The 19,799-nt window shown below is 38.4% G+C and overlaps 1 protein-coding gene across 20 annotated transcripts in view; it reads left to right on the forward strand.

Moving 5' to 3' along the window:
* The first annotated feature begins 8,932 nt into the window (after positions 1 to 8,932).
* The window catches only part of LOC147995597 (uncharacterized), a 50,779-nt gene continuing 39,912 nt past the window's right edge, over positions 8,933 to 19,799 (forward strand). For 14 of the 20 annotated variants that reach the window (XR_015683675.1, XR_015683676.1, XR_015683677.1 and 11 more), the window contains exons 1-3: positions 8,933 to 9,099; positions 11,948 to 12,013; positions 12,845 to 13,018. The gene's annotated coding sequence lies outside the window, so the exon portion shown is untranslated. Of the gene's footprint in view, positions 9,100 to 10,438; positions 10,520 to 11,947; positions 12,014 to 12,844; positions 13,019 to 15,007; positions 15,107 to 19,799 lie in introns of all 20 variants that reach the window. The other 6 variants (XR_015683685.1, XM_087654941.1, XR_015683686.1 and 3 more) reach the window with 4 other exon arrangements.

The following is a 19,799-nucleotide window of genomic DNA, read 5'->3' on the forward strand; positions in this document are numbered from 1 at the left end:
TGATGGACCCTTTATATTATGAAGGGTATCGTTTCCCTAATTTCTTACTCGGCTTGTTTCTCTTTTGTGTAGAGGAAGGCTACTTATTTATTTGAGTTAATTTTATACCCAGTCACTTTGCTGAAGGTGTTTATCAGGTTTAGTAGTTCTCTAGTGGAACTTTTGGGGTCACTTAAATGTACTATCATATCATCTGCAAATAGTGATATTCTGACTTCTTCTTTTCCAAACTGTATCCCCTTGATCTCCTTTTGTTGTCTGATGGCTCTGGCAAGAACTTTAAGAACTATATTGAATAAGTAGGGAGAGAGTGGACAGCCTTGTCTAGTCCCTGATTTTACAGGGATTGCTTCAAGTTTCTCTCCATTTAGTTTAATGTTAGGTACTTGTTTGCTGTATATGGCTTTTACTATGTTTAGGTATGGGCCTTGAATTCCTATTCTGTCCAGGACTTTTATCATGAAGGGGTGTTGAATTTTGTCAAATGCTTTCTCAGCATCTAATGAAATGATCATGTGGTTTTGTTCTTTCAGTTTGTTGATATAATGGATTATGCTGATGGTTTTCTGTATATTAAACCATCCCTGCATGCCTGGGATAAAGCCTACTTGATCATGGTGGATGATTGTTTTGATGTGCTCTTGGATTCGGTTTGCCAGAATTTTATTGAGTATTTTTGTGTTGATATTGATAAGGGAAATTGGTCTGAAGTTCTCTTTCTTTGTTGGGTCTTTGTGTTGTTTAGGTCTAAGAGGGCATCATAGAAGGAATTCGTTAACACTCTGCCTGTTTCAATTATGTGGAATAATTTGGATAGTATTGGTATGAAGTCTTCTATGAAGGTCTGATAGAATTCTCTACTGAACCCATCTCAACTTGGGCTCCTTTTGGTTGGGAGACATTTAATGACTGCTTTTATTTGTTTAGGATTTATGGGGTTATTTAAATGGTTTATCTGTTCCTGATTTAACTTTGGTACCTGGTATCTGTTTAGGAAATTGTCCTTTTCATGCAGATTTTCAAGTTTTGTTGAATATAGGCTTTTATAGTAAGATCTGATGATTTTTTTAATTTCCTCTGATTCTGTAGTTATGTCTCCCTTTTCATTTCTGATTTTGTTAATTTGGACACACTCTCCATGTCCTCTCGTTAGTCTGGCTAAGGGTTTAATCTATCTTGTTGATTTTCTCAAAGAATCAACTTTTGGTTTTGTTGATTCTTTGTATGGTCCTTTTTGTTTCTACTTGGTTGATTTCAGCTCTGAGTTTGATTATTTCCTGCCTTCTACTCCTCCTAGTGTATTTGCTTCTTTTTATTCTAGAGCTTTTAGGTGTGCTGTCAAGCTGCTGATGCTCTCTCCTGTTTCTTTCTGCAGGCACTCAGAACTATGAGTTTTCCTCTTAGCACAGCTTTCATTGTGTCCCATAAGTTTGGGTATGTTGTACCTTCATTTTCATTAAATTCTAAGAAATCTTTAATTTCTTTCTTTATTTCATCCTTGACCAGGTTATCATTGAATAGAGCATTGTTTAACTTCCATGTATATGTGGGTGTTCTTCCCTTATTGTTATTGAAGACCAGCTATAGCCTGTGGCCGTCTGATAGGATGCATGGGATCATTTCTATCTTTCTGTATCTGTTGAAGCCTGTGTTATGAACAATTATAAGGTCAATTTTGGAGAAAGTACCATGAGGTGGTGAGAAGAAGATGTATCCTTTTGCTTTAAGATAGAATGTTCTATGAATATCTGTTAAGTCCATTTGGTTCATGACTTCTCTTAGTCTGTCTATGTCTCTGTTTAATTTCTGTTTCCAATATCTGTCCATTGATGAGAGTGGGGTGTTGAAATCTTCTACTATTATTGTGTGAGGTACAATGTGTGCTTTTTGCTTTAGTAAGGTTTCTTTTATGTATGTAGGTACCCTTGTATTTGGACCATAGATATTTAGGATTGAGGGTTCATCATGGTGGATTTTTCCTTTGATGAATATGAAGTGTCCTTCCTTATCTTTTTTGATGACTTTTAGTTGAAAGTCGATTTTATTCGATATTATAATGGCTACTCAAGCTTGCTTCTTCAGACCATTTGCTTGGAAAGTTGTTTTCCAGCCTTTCACTCTGAGGTAGTGTCTGTCTTCGTCTCTGAGGTGTGTTTCCTGTAGGCAGCAGAATGCAGGGTCCTCATTGCATATCTAGTTTTTTAATCTATGTCTTTTTTTGGGGGGGGAGGAGTTGACACCATTGATGTTGAGAGATATTAAAGAATAGTGATTATTGCTTCCTGTCATATTCATATTTGGACATGAGATTATGTTTGTATGCTTTTCTTCTCTTTGTTTTGTTGTCAAGATGATTAGTTTCTTGCTTTTTCTAGGGTGTAGCTTGCCTCCTTATGTTGGGCTTTACCATTTATTAACCTATGTAGGACTGGATTTGTAGAAAGATATTGTATAAATTTGGTTTTATCATGGAATATCTTGGTTTCTCCATCTATGGTAATTGAGAGTTTTGCTGGATACAGTAGCCTGGGCTGGCATTTGTGTTCTCTTTGGGTCTGTATGACATTTGTCCAGGATCTTCTGGCTTTCATAGTCTCTGGTAAGAAGTCTTGTGTGAGTCTGATAGGTCTGCCTTTATATGTTATTTGACCTTTTTCCCTTACTGCTTTTAATATTCTTTCTTTCTTTATGCATTTGATGTTTTGACTATTATGTGATGGGAGGATTTTCTTTTCTGGTCCCATCTATTTTGAGTTCTGTAGACTTCTTGTATTTTTATGGGCATCTCTTTCTTTATGTTAGGGAAGTTTTCTTCTATGATTTTGATGAAGATACTGGTCCTTTGAGCTGGGAGTCTTCACTCTCTTCTATATCTATTATCCTTAGGTTTGATCTTCTCATTGAGTCCTGAATTTCCTGTATGTTTTGGACCAGTAGCTTTTTCCGTTTTACCTTATCTTTGACCGTTGTGTTGATGATTTCTATGGAATCATCTGCTCCTGAGATTCTCTCTTCTTTCTCTTGTATTCTGTTGGTGATACTCTTATCTCTGGCTCCTTGTCTCTTCCTTTGGTTTTCTATATCCAGGGTTGTTTCTCTTTTTGCTTTCTATTTCCATTTTTAATTCCTTCACCTGTTTGATTGTGTTTTCCTGGAATTCTTTCAGGGAATTTTGTAATTCCTCTCTATAGGCTTCTACTTGTTTATTTATGTTTTCCTCCATTTCTCTAAGGGAGTTCTTCATGTCTTTCTTGAACTCCTCCAGCATTATGATCAATTGTGATTTTAAATCTTGATCTTGCTTTTCTGGCGTGTTTGGATATTCGGTGTTTGCTTTGGTGGGAGTATTGGGCTCCAATGATGCCATATATTCTTGATTTCTGTTGCTTGGGTTCCTGTGCTTGCCTCTCACCATCAGGTTGTCTCTGGTCTTACCTTGTTCTGCTATTTCTGACAGTGGCTAGACCATCCTATAGGCCTGTGTGTCAGGAGTGCTGTAGACCTGTTTTCCTGTTTTCTTTCAGCCAGTTATGGGAACAGAGTGTTCTGCTTTCGGGCATGTAGTCTTTCCTGTCTACTGGTCTTGAGCTGTTCCTGTGGGCCTGTGTCCTGAGTCCACCAGGCAGGTCCCTTGGAGCAGAAAATTTGGTCTTACCTGTGGTCCTGCGGCTCAAGTTGCTCGTGGGGGGCTGCTTTTGAGCTCTCTGTGAGGCAGCAACCAGGAGAGCCTGCACCGCCTTTTCCTTGAGCCCCTGTGCACCAGGGTCCCAGATGGTGTTAGGTGTTTTCTTCTGGAGTTAGAAATGTTGGCAGAGTTTAGTCTTTTCTGGCTTCCCAGGCATGTCTGCCCCTCTGAAGGTTTAGCTCTCCCTCCCATGGGATTTGGGTGCAGAGAACTGTTGACTAGGTCCCTTCCCCTCCAGGCGGTGTCTGTAGTGCAGGGGACTGAATTACAGTCTTACAGACTGTAAAAATGCACAAATGTCAGCCAAGACTACTTATACCAACAACTTTCAGTCACCATAGATAGGGAAATCATGTTTTTCTGTGACAATCAGATTTTTTTTTTTCGGAGCTGGGGACCGAACCCAGGGCCTTGTGCTTGCTAGGTAAGTGCACTACCACTGAGCTAAATCCCCAACCCTGTGACAATCAAATTTAAACAATATATTTTCATTAATGCAACCCTAGAAAGAATACTAGGAGGAAAACACAAACATAAGGAAGATAACCATACCTATTGAAGCACAAATTTCCACCAGCAAAACCAAAAGAAGAGAAACAGTTTCTCTCTCTCTCTCTCTCTCTCTCTCTCTCTCTCTCTCTCTCTCTCTCTGTCTCTCTCTCTGTCTCTCTCTCTCTCTCTCTCTCTCTCTCTCCCTCACACACACACACACACACACACACACACACACTACCTCCATGAAATCAAAAATTCAATAATTAACAATAGTCATTAATATCTCTCAACATCAATGGACTAAATTCCTCACTAAAAAGACAGGTTAACAGAATGGATGTATAAAGAGGATCCATCATTGTGCTGCACCCAAGAAACACAGCTCAGAAACAAAATGCCTCAGATATTGCCTCAGAGTAAAGTGCTGGAAAAAGTATTTCCAAGCAAACAGAACCAAGCAACAAGCTACTATCTAATAAAATAGTCTTTCAACCAAAAGTAATTAAAGCAGAAGGGGAAGGATACTATACTTATTAAAGGAAAAGCCCACCACAATGACATGTCAATTAAGAACATCTATGCAAGAGCACTCACGTGGTGAAACATTACTAGTCTTTAGGGGGACTCCCTCTATCAAATCTGATTCATATAGTTCTGGAAGATATACAGAGCCTAATCACATTTTCTTATATATTTGGTTGTGAGACTAGCCTTTAATGGCTGAGCCATCTCTCTAGCCCCTAATCACATTTTCTAAAATGCAAAGACAAAACCTCTCCAAAAAATAGCATGTCCCTGAGCCAGTAACCAAATAATCTTTTAGCTTGACTTCTCTCCCAGAGGAATAATATAACCACAAAACACAAAATCACACCCATTTTGAAAATTAAAACAGTCCAAAATGAATGAAGTAAACTAAAATACTGTATGAGCCTATGCTTAGGCTTTTTCCATTTTGTCATGCCAAGAAATTAACCCAAAATTCCCAGGGAACCCACGATCAAAGAATATAAGTTTCCTGCAGATTGTATTATACCATTATTCTGTTATTCTTTCTACCTGGAGCCACAAACGTCGATTCATTAATACCTGTACATAGCAGGCAATTATCACTGCTCTGTACTTGTAGTCAGGGACTAATTTTCTATAACCTAGTTCTGAACTGCAGGTGAAATTCCCCACATGATTTGGACAAAATAACTATATAAATCTGTCATAAAAGCAAATAAACCATCATTTGAATTAAATTATATTCCAATCAACATCTTCTAAGGAAGCAGGCAGCTTCCATTTTCTGGTATTCTGAGCAGCCATCTTGTCTCTATTCATAGCAGGGGAACTCAGAGCCACTTTCTTTATTTCAAGATTCCTGTGATAAGCCATCACATGACCTGACTCTGCCCTACTTCCCAAACCTCCAAATTTCTAACTCAATTTCTAACTATAGGTTAAGAATCTTAAATTTCTAGTTGATTCTTGCCTAATACATTGGACATCATCATCTATAGGGGCAAGTACTAAAAATTGCAACATCCCACATTAACACCTACTCCCCTTGTCCCCTGCAGTACCACTGCTTCCATGGCTAGCCCCATGTAGCAACCACCCATCTCATGGTTCTCTTGTATGGATTCTACTCACATTCCCAGCCATCTGCCCTTTGTGGTTAGCAGTCACAAATCCCTGTGTCCCAGTAAGATCAAAACTCCAGAGGTTTGTGATTTATCAGTCAGATTTGTATCAGTAAATTCTCACCCCACAAACATCCACACAATAAACTCAGAGCCAATTGATATAAACTGTTCACCTAGATAAGACAGACTGTCTTGTAATTATCTATCCCTTATAAGATAATCATAGTTACCTGTGAGTATTTAAAGTCGTGTGGGATCTGGATCATCTTTCTATTCCTCTGTCTTCCTTCCTTCCTCTCTCCCTCTGATTTCTCCTGCCTCTCCAAAACTCTCAACCCACCCTTCTTTTCTTCTGTCCAATCACAGTCTGTAGCCTTGTCTTTCACCTGCAGTCACCTGTTTACAGATAGCAATCTACATGATAAAAATAATCAATGAAACCAAAAACTAATTCTTTGAAAAACTATGAAGATAGGCAAACCCTTAGCCAAATTAACTAAAAGGATTAGAGACAATACTCAAATTAACAAAATCAGAATTGGAAGAGAGGATGAAGCAACAAACATTGAGGTAATTCAAATATATTAGATCTTACTTCAAATGCCTATTCTTCAGAAAATCAAAAAATCTAAATAAAATGGATGATTTTTGGATAAGTCCAAATAACCAAACTTAAAAAGATCAGGTAAACTGTTTAAATATTCCTATACTCCCTAAGGAAAGAAGCAGTCATTAAAAATTTTCCAACAAGTAAGTGCCCAGGGCTAGACCCGATGGTTTTATTGCAGAATTCTACCAACCTTTCACAGAATTGTTAATACCAACACACCTAAAACTATCTCACAAAATGGAAACAGAGGGTACATTGCCAAACTCAGTTTTTGAGGCTACATCAAAAACTAATACCCTGATACCTAAATCACACAAAGACACAACAACAAAAAGGAGACTTTTAAACCAATTTCCTTTATGAACAATAATGCAAAAATAATCCAAGAAGACATCAAAACATCATCCCCCATATTGAAGTATTATTTATCCCAGGCAGGCAGGATTTGATCAATATATGAAAATCCATCAATGCAATCCACAATATAAAATATGAAAAGAAAAGTCACATAATCATCTCCTTAGATGGTATAAAAGCCCTTGATGAAATCCAAAACTCCTTCATACTAAAAGACTTGGAGAGATCATGGATAGAAGGTGCATACTTAAAAATTATAAGGGCACTATATAGCAAGCAAATAGTCAACATCAAATAAATGGAGAGAAACATAAAGCAATTACACTAAAATCTGAGACAAGCAAGGCTGAGCACTCTGTCCATATCTCTACAATATAGCACTCAAGGTTCTAGCTAGAGCAATAAGATAACTACTGGAGATTAAAGAAATAAATATTAGAAAGGAAGAAGTGAAAGCTTCACTATTCACAGATGATGTGAAAGTATACATAAAGACCCAAAAATTCTACCATAGAACTTCTACAACTGATTAATACCTTCAGCAAAGTGGCTGGTTACAAAATTAACTCAAAGAAATCAGTAAGCCTCTTTTATAGAAATGATAAACAAAGAAAGAAATCAAGAAAATAACACCCTTTGCAATAGCTATGAATAATGTCAAATATGTTGGTGTAATTTGAACTAAGGAAAAGATCTATAAGAAAAGAACTTCAAGTACCTGAAGAAAGAAATTGAAGAAGATATCAGAATACAGAGAGATCAGCCATGCTCATGGATGGTAGAATTAGCATAGTAAAATGGATATTTTACCCAAAGCAATCTTCAGATTCAAGTCAATTTCAATCATCATTCCAACACAATTTTTCATAGACCTTGAAAGAACAATTCTCGAGTCTCCTATAAAGAAACAAACACCTCCAGTATGTAGACAGGGCCCCAAGTTGAGGGATGGAATTCCTGAACCACTTTCAAAATTTCCAACCCAGAATTGTTCCTGTCTAAAAGTAATGCAGGAACAAAAATGAAGCAGAGACTTAAGGAAAGGCTGTCAAGTGGCTAGCCCAACTTGGGTTCCATTTCACTGGGGAAGTGAGCATCAGTGTCTGACACTATTACTGATGATATAATCTGCTGACAGACATGAGCCTAGCATGACTGTCCTCTAAGAGGCCCTATCAGCTGCTGAATGAGACAGATGCAGATACTTACTGCCAATCCTTAGCCTGAAGTCAGGACATCTATGGAAAAAAAATAGGGGAATGACTGAAAGAGCTAAAAGGTTTGGTAACCCCATATGGAGAACAATATTCTCAACTACCTCTGACCTGTGGGAGTTCCCAGAGATTAAGTCATTAAACAAAGGGCATTCAGGGGCTGTTCTGAGGACCAGGGAATATATATAGCAGAGGACTACCTACTTTGGCCTCAGTAGGAAAGGATGCGCCTATTCCTGTAGAGACTTGAGATCCCAGGGAAGGGACATTCCCAGTGGGGAAGTGCCTTCTTAGAGGCAAAGAAGGAGGGTTAGGATAAATAAATTTGGGAAGTGAGTCCAGAGGGGGCACAACATCTTGAAAGTAAATAAATAAAATAATTAAAAAACAAATATAGAAAAAGCCAACAACAAAACCAGGATAACTAAACCACTCCTGTACAAGAAAATAACTTCTGGAGGTTCTCCATCTAACATACCTGATTTCAAGCTGTACTGCAGAGCAATAATAATAAACATTTTATGTTATAGAAACAGACAGGTTGAACAACAGAATTGAATTAAAGATCCAGAAATAGATCCACACATATATGGACACTTGGTTTTTTGACAAAGAAGCCAAAAACACACAGTGAAAAAAAAAAGAAATCATCTTCAACAAATGGGGCTGGTCTCACTGCATGTCTGCATGCTGAGGAATGTAAATCGATTCATATCCACCTGTAGGGAGCTGCGAGGTGCCACGCCTCAAAGATGGCGCTGGTTTCTGCCTTCCACCCTCCCAATGGTGAGCGCTCCTTGTAGTAAACAAGTCCTTATATGGCTATTCCTGCCTGGCCTGCTAGCTTCCGCATAGTGACAGCCTATCTGCATGACCCACGTGGCTTGCTAGGATTGGCCAGTGCTAGCTATTTAAGTGTGGTACGGGGGCTCCCCGGGGTCAGAAGATTGAATCAAGGTTCCTGAGTAAAACTGCTTGAAGAAGATCTTTGCTGGTCGTGTCTTCCTTTCTGGTCGAGGTTGGGAGCGGCAAGTCGTGGCCCGTATGGGGACCTCCTGAGATCAGAACTTCTTGCAGTCAGGGCAGAGCTGGAAAGTTCCCAAGGTAAGGTGGGACCATAAGGACCGCAGGAAATAAGCAGCTATAAAGTCTCAGGGTAGTGAGCAAGTAAAGTTCGCGGTAGCAGCGAATCGAAAGTAAAGTTCGCGGCAGCAGCGAACCAAAAGTATCAAGACACGTGGTGAATTTAGCCGTAGCAGCATAGAAAGTTTTTGTCATGGGGACCTCACAGTCTCGTCCAATTTTTCTGGCTCTTCAAGAGCTGTTTGAGCGAAAGAAACTAAAAATAAAAAGGAGCACCATAGAGAGATTTCTGAGCGAATGTGATGCCATTGCACCCTGGTTTGCAGTCTCTGGTAATCTCACGGTGGCAAGTTGGGAAAAATTAGGGAAAGACCTTGATTTTGCCTGAGAACAGGGGATTCTAAGACCTGAGGTCTGTTCAGTATGGCGCTTAGTGCGTAGTTGCCTTGAGGATCAAAAATGTTGTCAGGCAGCTATAGAGAAGGGGCAAGCTGCCCTAGAAATGCTTCAAGAGGAGAGGTCAGAAAAGCAGGGAAGCGCAAAGGAGACAGACTCAGAAAAGACAGATACAGAGGAGGAAACAGACGAAACAGATTCAGAAGAAGAGTTACAAGAGTTGATAGATCAAATACGGAAACAGTCTCTAAGGAATAGACAGAAGAAGAAAAGGAAAAAGCCTAAAATGGTGGAGGAATCTCCTGGGCGGTTCCCCTCAGCTCCTCTTCCCTGCAATGTTGTAGAGGGAGGAAGTAGAGTTTCGGGTAGTATATTCTGCCCAGAAGTGTGGAAGGCAGTGCGCACAGAACTACATCTAGCCTATCCTGTTTATGTGGATTCTAATTAAGAAAGGTATCATGAGCCTTTAGACTTTAAGGTGATCAAGTCCCTGGAGGAATCAGTCAGGACATATGGCATTACGGCCTCATTTACCATAGCTCAGGTTGAGGCCTTACACAGATTTTGCATGACTCCTAGTGATTGGACTAACCTTGCTTGGGCCTGTCTTAGTCTGGGACAGTATTTGGACTGGAGAGCTTTTCTTATTGAGTTTGCCAATGAACAGGCTGCCGCTAACTTGGCAATCAGGGGCAGCCAGGCTGCCTGGGATAGGGATATGCTGCTGGATCAGGGACGCTTTGCAAGTGCTCAGACAGGGTATCCAGGACAGGTTTATCAGCAGAGTAATGAAGTTGCAACAAAGGCATGGAAATCCTTGCCTAATAAGGGAGAAGTGAGTGGAAACCTCACCAAGATCCTTCAAGGACCAATGGAGCCATTCTCTGACTTTGTAGCTTGATTAGTGGAAGGAGCGGGGAGAGTCTTTGGAGACCCTGATACTGCTATGCCCTTGATTTAACAGTTGGCCTATGAACAGTGCACAAAGGAATGTCAAGCCGCTATCACTCCTTACAAGAACAAGGGACTTGAAGCTTGGATGAAGGTCTGTAGAGAAATAGGGGGACATTTGACTAATGCTGGACTTGTGGCTGCTATTATGCAGATGACGCAGAGAAAAGGAGGAAGCTCAGGAGCATGTTTTAAGTGTGGTAAACAGGGGCACCTAAAAGGGCAATGTCCAGAAAGGAGAAGTCTAGTCAGTACAGGAAGTGGCCAATGCCCAAGGCAACCAGGGCTGTGCCCCAAGTGCAAAAAGGGGAACCACTGGGCTAATGAGTGCCGCTCGGTAAAAGACATCAATGGGCAGCCTCTTAGCTCGGGTTTTGATGGAGCATGTCCAAAAAATGTACAGCAGGGCCCATAACCCCAGGGCCCAAAAATATATGGGGCAGTCGAGAATCAGGATGTAGAACAGAGTCAGGAGAGATGGCCGTCCCTTCGCCATCCGAGGGGCCAAGGAGAGCCACTAAGGGCTCCGCAGGACTGGACCTCTGCTCTACCGCCAGACTCGTACTAACTCCTCGGGTGGGGGTCCAGTTGGTAGAAACTGATTTTAAAGGACCCCTTGAGCCTGGCACAGTAGAGTTACTTATAGGGAGATCATCTACAGCTTTAAGAGGACTACATGTCCATCCAGGAGTTGTTGACCCAGATACCGGGGTAGTCAAGATCATGGTAGAATCACTGAAAAGGATTACTGCCATTTCCCCTGGGGACAGAATAACCCAACTATTACTTTTGCCTAGCCTTCATGAAAGATTTGCAGCCCAGTTTAAAACTGCTTGAAGAAGATCTTTGCTGGTCGTGTCTTCCTTGCTGGTCGAGGTTGGGTGGGACATCTACCCTGCACAAAACTCACGTCCAATTTGATCAAGGACCTCAACATAAGATCAGACACATTACATCTAATAAAAGAGAAAGTGGCACAGGAGAAAAATTCCTATAAAGAATATTAATAGTTCAGTTACTAAGATCAAAAATTAATACATGTAATCTCATTAAATTTAGAAGACTCTGTAAGGCAAAGGATACCATCAATAGGATAAAAATGGTAGCCTTCAGAATGGTAAAAGTCTTTTAACAACCGTACATCCAAAAGAGAGCATCAGGTAGAGGGGATGAATGGAAAAAAGACTGGAAAAGAAGACTGGAATTTGGGGTGCCTTTCAGGCCAATGTAAAAAACCTAATGCAATGGAAACTCTATGGGATTTATGAGAGAAATCCTAGTTAAAATATCCTACAGACATGGAACCTGAATAACCATTATCTGTAACCAGGCAAAGGCACAAGCAGAGGGATTAGGATACAAACCTAGCCACAAAACCTTCGACCTACAGTTTGCCTTGCATGCTGAGTGTTCTGGGGCCACAGTCTCACATAATCATCATCAGAAAGATAAGAGAGACTTCATACAGCAACTGATGGGAACAAATGGATAATCCCATAACCAAATATTAAACTGATCATAGGGACTCCTGAAGAAGATAGTAGAAGATGGATTGGAAGAACCAGAGGACTACAGAATCAATTGACTGGTATTCATGGGGGCCTATGTTATGGTTGAGTAGCTTGGTGTTCTTGTAGAATACTCAACAGTGGGAGCAGTGGCTATTTCTGAATCCTTTGCCTGCATGCCTGACCTTTATTTTCCTTTTGTGTTCCTTGATGTGGTAGTACATACCTGGTTATGTAGTTTGTTGTAGGTATACAATATCCCTGAGAAGCCTGCTCTTCTTTTAAGTGATGTATATGGGGTGATTCATGGGAGAGGGGAGAGTCTAGAGAATGGGGAGAGGTCAGAAACTACAGTAACAATGTTATATACAAGAGAAGAATAGCAAAAGTATTGTATGTCACACATGACTTGAATTGAGGTAAAACTGTAAATCCTGGCTTAAAAAGGGTGTGCGTGAGAAAATGTGACTTCTTTTTAGTTTTCTCTAAAAATACCATTTGAAATGTAAGTAAAGAAATATATCTAATAAAAAAAATTAAAAAATAATGACCCTGTATCAGGGGTAATGACTGGTTAAAAAAATAGAAAGGGTGATGAAGCTTGAAAGCTATACTTATCTTTAGTTATAAGTTTAAGTATTTGGAATACTGTTAGAAATTGTGCCTGTTTATGAAAGTGATAGTAGTAGATTCTCTCAGTTTAAATAGATGTTTAGATTTATAGTACCAGGCATAAATTCTTTCTGATTAATTAGTTCTTAAGTCAATCTAGGCAGCTGTTAGCTAGCCTCAAGATATTAGTGCCAGTATTGAAATACTTGGATTATCTCATTGGGCTGGTTCATAGATTTTACAGCTGGTTAGGAGCATTGATTGCTTTTTCCTTTGGTATTTTTCATGGCACCGTCCAGTAATTCTATGGGAGCTAATCTTCAGAGAAGATGTTTTAGTCAAATCCAAGTCAATTTCTTCAGTTTCTGGACCGAAGATTGTCCCGTGTTTGGAAATAGAGTCTAATGGTAATGGTCTACAATGTGTTGGGAGTCTGTTTGACTTGTTGCCAGCTCCACCATCAACCAACAACTGTAAGAAATCCTTTTTATGCCTGGGGAGACTTGTTAGATAATCTATGGTTCATGGGTAGAGTATAAGCACCCCATATGTGGCATTAGACCATATGTGTGTGTGTGTGTGTGTGTGTGTGTGTGTGTGTATGTGTGTATGTGTATGTATGTTTTGTTGGTGTTGCTTTTCAAACATCCTCCTTTATTCCTGTCAATCTGCATTGATAGAGTATCCTTCTTTTCGTTATTGTAGCACTTGCATCTACTATGACACTCTCTAAAATATCTCTGTGACCTCATAGTTCTTTTTAATTTCCTGGCATCTGCAATTTCTTAGTTATAACTCAAATCTAAAGGTTCAGAACTGATATCTATAAATTAGAGGGAACATGTGGCATTTGTCTTGAGTCTGGGTTACCTCATTCAGTGTCATATTTTTTAGTTCTAGTCAATTACTACTTGCAATTTTCATGATTTCCTTTTTTTTACACCTAAATAGAAATCTGTTGTTTAGATGCACCACATTTGCATTATCCTTTCATCACATGAAGGACATCTAGGTTCTTTCCATTTGGTAGCTATTGTGAATGGAATGGCTTGTAACATGACTGAGTATATATCTAAAATGTTCCATTATCATTTAAACCTAAAGTCTTTATTGAATAAAAAATCATTGTTTAAAGTGAATATGATAATGCTCATCAATCCTTAGAATAAAACAACCTCATAGAAAATCTGTACATTGGTCCAGAAATCTTCCATTTCAAGGTCAGTTCATTAAAGTTTTCAAATAAATTGGGTTAAAGATTCCTAAATGCTATTTGATCAAACAATCCCATCACTGAATATTTATAGGCAAAAGGAATTAAATCAGTATTCTGAGGAAATATTTGTGCTTTCATGTTTATTAAATCTCTATTCATAATACCCACGGTATGCAGACAATGGAACTACCTATCATTTGAATGTACAAAGAAATTATTGTCCATATGTTGAAAAAAAAAGAAATCTCATTGTATGTAAATACATTAAACAAAACCAGAGTTAATCATACTAAAAATAAGTCAGGTTCCAAAAGATAGGCTTTTACTTGCATATGGGATATTCATAAATTTATTTCATAAATGGTGAGAGTTTAATGACATTTTTCCCTGGACAAAAGGGAAGAATTGAGGAAGACTAATCGTATACACTGACTAGCAATTATATAATAGTGAATCTGTTGTGCAAAAGGCTGACTGTAGATATCTTAATGTATTATACATTTCAGAAAGCTGGAACAAGAGACTTTCAGTAATTTTTATCCTAAAGAAGTGGTATATACCTTATTTCTAGAAATATTAGTCATTATTTAACTAGTAACAAACATGTGTGTGGATGAAAACATACATTACTAACATATCACAGAGAATGAAGCCTAAAGTTAGTGCATAGCAAGAAACATTTACTGGGTAATGTTTAGAAATGAGTGAGAAGAATGTTTTAACTGTTATCCTTCATAGACAAGATGATGATAATTATTTTCCATGTCATAGGAAGATATTATAATGCTATAAGAGTTAGGTGAAATATACTGTTTTAAAGAAGGATAAACTGAACATTAAACATTAAATCATTGTAGTTGATAACTCTTTTTTCTTGGCTGTATTCAGGTCTTTGTTTTGCTGGTTGATTATTGTAATTGAAATTACATTCAAGGTTTTCTTTATCTTTTCTTTCATTTTCTTAATTTAATTTATTTATTTAGATAAAGTCTCATTGAGTATAATTGGTGGGACTAGAACGTGCAATAGCTAACTAGGCTAGTACCAAACTCATTCATATATATATATATATATATATATATATATATATATATATATATATAATCTGACTCTAGAGTACTTGGCTTAAAGGCATGCACAACAAAACCTGTCAAATAGGATAAGAAATAGTTGAGTATTTTAATCATTACTTTTCCTCATTTCAAAAGAGGAGAATATACTTTAATTTGCTTTCTTTTACGTGCAGCTGCCCATTTAGACCAGCACCATTTCTTGAAGATGCTTTCCTCCCCAACTTCCCCCATTGTAGAGTTTTTTTACTCTCTCAGAAATGAAACATCCATGGGTATGTAGGTTTATTTCTGGGTCTTCTATTTGATTCCATAGATAAGCCTGTCTGTTTCACGCTAATATCATAGTTGTTTTTATTACTATTGCTTTGTAGTACATTTTGAAATCAAGGAATGCGATATGTCTAGACATTCTATTATTGTACAGGATTGCTTTAGCTATACTAGATTTCCTGTTGTTTTATATGAAGTTGAGTATTAATAATTCAAAGTCTGAAAAGAGATGCATTAGAATTTTGATTGATATTGCATAGAATCTGTAGATTGATTATGGTGAGATGACCATTTTGACTATGTTAATCCTTCCAATCCATGAGCATGAGAGATCATTTTACCTCCTGATATCTTCTTCTATTTCTTTCTCCAAATTCTTGCCGTATAGATAGATCAAGATATTATATATTATTTGTGACTATTATGAAATGTGTTGTTTCACTAATTGCTTTCTCAGTCCATTTATAGTTTAATATAAAGGAAGACTATTGATTTTTTTAGAGTTAATTTTATATGTAGGATTTTGCTAACGGTGTTTAGTAGCGCTAGGAGTTCTCTGAGAGAAACTTAAGGTTCCTTAAGGATACTATCATATGATCTATTAATAGCAATACTTTGACTTCTTCTTTAATTTGTATCCCCTTGATCTTTATTAGTAGAATGCAAATAGGTATATGTTTGTCAACCTGCATAAAACTCATGTCTAAGAACTCAAGACATTAGACATCAACAAATCAACTTAACAAATAACCCAATTTAAAAACGGGGTAAAGGTCTAAACAGAGAATTCCCAAGAGTGAGGAAACGAATAGGTTCAGTTAAGAAAATGCTCCCCAGTCTTAGTCTTCAGAGAAATGCAAATAGAAATGACTCTGAGATTCCATCTGAGACCTGACAAAATAGCTAAAATCAAAAATTTAAGTGGCAGCTCTTGTTAGCAAGGATGCGGAACAAGGGCAACACTCCTCCACTGCTGCTGAGAGTGTAAACTTCCACAACCACTTTGAAATTCTATTTGAATTTTTCTCAGAAAATTGGGGATATTTCTACCTCAAGACCCAACTATAACACTCCTGGGCATATGCTCAAAAGAATATTCACCATATCACAAGGACACTTGTTCAACAATGTTTATGTCAGAATTATTCCAAATACTCAGTAACTGGAAACAATCCAGATGCCCCTCAGCTGAAGAATGGTTAAATGAATCATGGTACATTTATATACTAAAACATCATTCAGCTGTGAAAAATAAGGCATCATGAAATTTTCAGGCAAATGGATAGAACTAGACAATATCACCCTGATTGAAGTAACCCATGGATAACCTATGTGGATATTAGTCATAAAGTTCAGGATAACAATGATATAATCCACAGACCCAAAGAAGCTAAGAAACAAGGAGGACCCAAAGGAGGATGTTAAGATCCCACCAAGAAGGGAAAATAAAATAGCCATCAAGGGTGGATAACTGGAGGAAGAGAACTGAATGAGAAAGAGGTGATGGGAAGGCTAACAGGAGAGACCAATGGTGGAGAGAAAAGTTGGGAGGAAGGGAGAAATGGGAGAGAGAACTAGGATTGGGGTGGGCATCTCTGGGATGAACTAGACACCTAGGACAAGTTAAACTCTGTGAAACGTATGATGGTTCCTTGCATGATGGAGTCTTAGCTAAGCCTCTTAGCAATAGGGGTTTTGTAACCTGAAATGAGTGCCTTCTCTAACCAGGAAAGATTTCCAATGGAAGAATGGGGACACCAACCCAACCACAAAACCTTTGAGCCACAATTTTTCCTAACTGTAAGATGGGCAGGGATAAAGATAGAGCAGAAATTGAAGGAATGGCTGGCAAGTCACTGCCTTAGCTTGAGACCCATAGCATGAGAGAAATCTTAACCCTAATACTACTAATGATATTTTCCTATATTTGCAGACAGAAATCTCGCGTAAGGTTGAGAGGCTCCGCCCAACAGATGATGCACAGAGCCATAGTCAAACACTAGGCAGAGCTTAGGGAATTCTGTGGAAGAGGGAAAGAAAGGATTGCAGGAGCTATAGAGGTCAAGGCCACTGCAAGAAAACCCACAGAAGTGCTCACAGAAATGGAATAACCAATCAAAGAACATGAATAGGATACACTTAGGCCCCCTACACATATGTAACAAATATTCATATGGGTCCCCTAAGAACTGGAGAAGGAGCTCTTTCTATCTTTCCTACCTGCTTTTGGACCCTTTTTCCCTAATTGTGATGCTTTGTTAAGCCTCAGTAGGAGAAGATGCACCTAGTCCTACTGCAATCTGATATCCAAGGCAAGTTGATACTCATGGGAGGTCTCCCCTTATCTGAGGAGGAAGGCATGGGGATAAAGAGATGATTGGTAGTATCATGAGACTCAGAGAAGAAGAGATAGAGAAAGCTGCAATTGGAATGTAAAATTAATTGATTGGATAATTTAAAATCTCACAACATAACATTTTATCTGCACTAGGAAGTTGTCTCAGTTCCAAGAGTACTTGTTCTCCAGGTATTAGTGGCCATAATCACGTAACTTATGAAGATATTTGCACCCATAATCATATGGTAGCACCCATGCAACTATCAGAGCATGGCTGCACAGGTGGCTGGAACACTTTACTAGAAACTGTGAAGCGAAAAGAACGGTCAGGCCCTGTGAAGGCTCGAAGCTCCAGTGTAGAGGAATGCTAAGGTGGTGAGCTAGGAGTTGGAAGTGGGTGGGGGAGCACCCTCACAGAAGCATGGGGGAGGGAGGATGGGATAGGAGTGGTTGCAAAGGAGAAACCAGGAAAGGGGATAACATTGAAAATGTAAATATTAAAATGTCCAATTAAAAAAAGGAAAAAAGGAAGGGTCAGTTCCTGTGGTAGAACAGAACACCTATTGTACTTCTCCAGGCTTTAGGTGTTCACATACCTGCCATTCAAGCGCTGCTTCCATGGCCATAGTAGTGTGAGAGGCCCCTTATCATTATTGGCAAAACCTGAGAGAGGAAGTGAGTCTGAATGGGGAGGAGCTGAAGAGATCTCCAGGGAAAGGGAATATTCTCAGGGAACAGATTCAATGGGATAACTGTTTTGGTGAGGGAAACAAAGCCTACTTAATCTTTTGCAAGGTGATTAGGGGCTATCCTGGTGAGTGTACTCTTTGTCAAGGAGTATGTTGCTGAAGATGCTTCATTTGCATAAGGAGGAATCCCAGGTGCTGCTGGACATGACCTTAAAAGAGAAAAGAAATTATAACCTGGCTACCAGACTGTGTGACCTCCTCTTAGGGATGAAGGTGAGGACAGAGATCTAAGTTCACAGGGACATGCAGGCCTGAACCAGGAAGGGAAAAGGCAATTTTACTCTCCTGCCAATCTCAGGATGAGACATACCTAGACTCCATTTTTGTTTAGGGTTGGTATTCCCTGATCCACAGTCTCACAAAAGATCATTCATACGTACATATATTGCACAACATACATACATAGTGTTTCATACGTTTCTACTTTTCTATTTACAAATATCCATGATATTTATTTATATTTTACAAATAAAGACAGGCAAGTGATATGAAAGGCTGTTCCCTGGATTTTTCATGGCTTCTGCAATCATGGGCTCAAACAGCCGCATCAGGCCTATGCAAGATCAAAGCAGTCAAAATTTGAGCATAAGTGGAATAGATCATCTAGATCTCTAGGCCCCATCACACATGGAGGAACTATTGGGAAAGAATATTTGGTGGGATAAAAGGAAATCATCCTTCTTTGTGGATATGAACACCAACACATTTCCCATGCTTGATGGACCGCACCCCTGTGCACCCATTGCAGACATGGAAAATACTGATTGGACTTGCAGGTTATCAAAAGAAAATATTCTATTGTAAATCAGTATTAAGGGAGAATATGTGAAATATTAAAGAAGAAATAGATTGCATTCTTTATATAAATATGAAATTATTAAAATAAAAACACATGATAAAAGTTCCTTCTCTTGCAAAGTACAAATCTCTCATTTGTAATTAAATTGAAGCTTGATGAACAAATTGTATAACTCTTCCTCAGAATACTTTGAGCTGCTTGAATAAAACCTTTTATAAGAAAAGGGGTGAATATAGAGTCACTATTGAAATGGATGTTTTTACAGGTGTCTGTATATCAATCTGATCATATCATCATATAATTGATTTTTCATAAAGGAATATTTAAACAGCTTGCAAATAGAAAATAACAAAGACTCGGTATTCACTTTCATCCGTATAGTTATCCTAGCTCCTAGGAAAGTTTACATTTTTTGTTCACACAATAATTCATTGCTCCATAAAATTCAGACGATTTTGTTAAGGAAACAAAAAAGTTCAGTGTGAGAATTATCAATAACTCTCTCAATGACTAAGACAATACAATTTTGCAGAAAATGTCTAAACATAAGTATTTCAAATGTTTAAAGAAAGATATGCAGTTATGTGCAATAGTTATAAAATATTTTTAAAATAGTATGCAAATATAACAAGTAACCACACACTTTAAATATTATATTACATGTTGAAAATGGCGAAAGCAAATATATCCCTTTTTAAGAACAGGAGGATTTCCTCATCTCTGTCAAACTTTTGGCTGTGAGTTTCTTCATCTGTCTTATCAGTTGCTGGGGTAAAGTCTGATGACAATATGTGTACAAATGATGGGTA

This window comes from Rattus norvegicus, chromosome 3, assembly GCF_021556685.1.
Source record: "Rattus norvegicus strain SHRSP/BbbUtx chromosome 3, alternate assembly SHRSP_T2T, whole genome shotgun sequence".
NCBI lineage: Eukaryota > Metazoa > Chordata > Mammalia > Rodentia > Muridae > Rattus > Rattus norvegicus.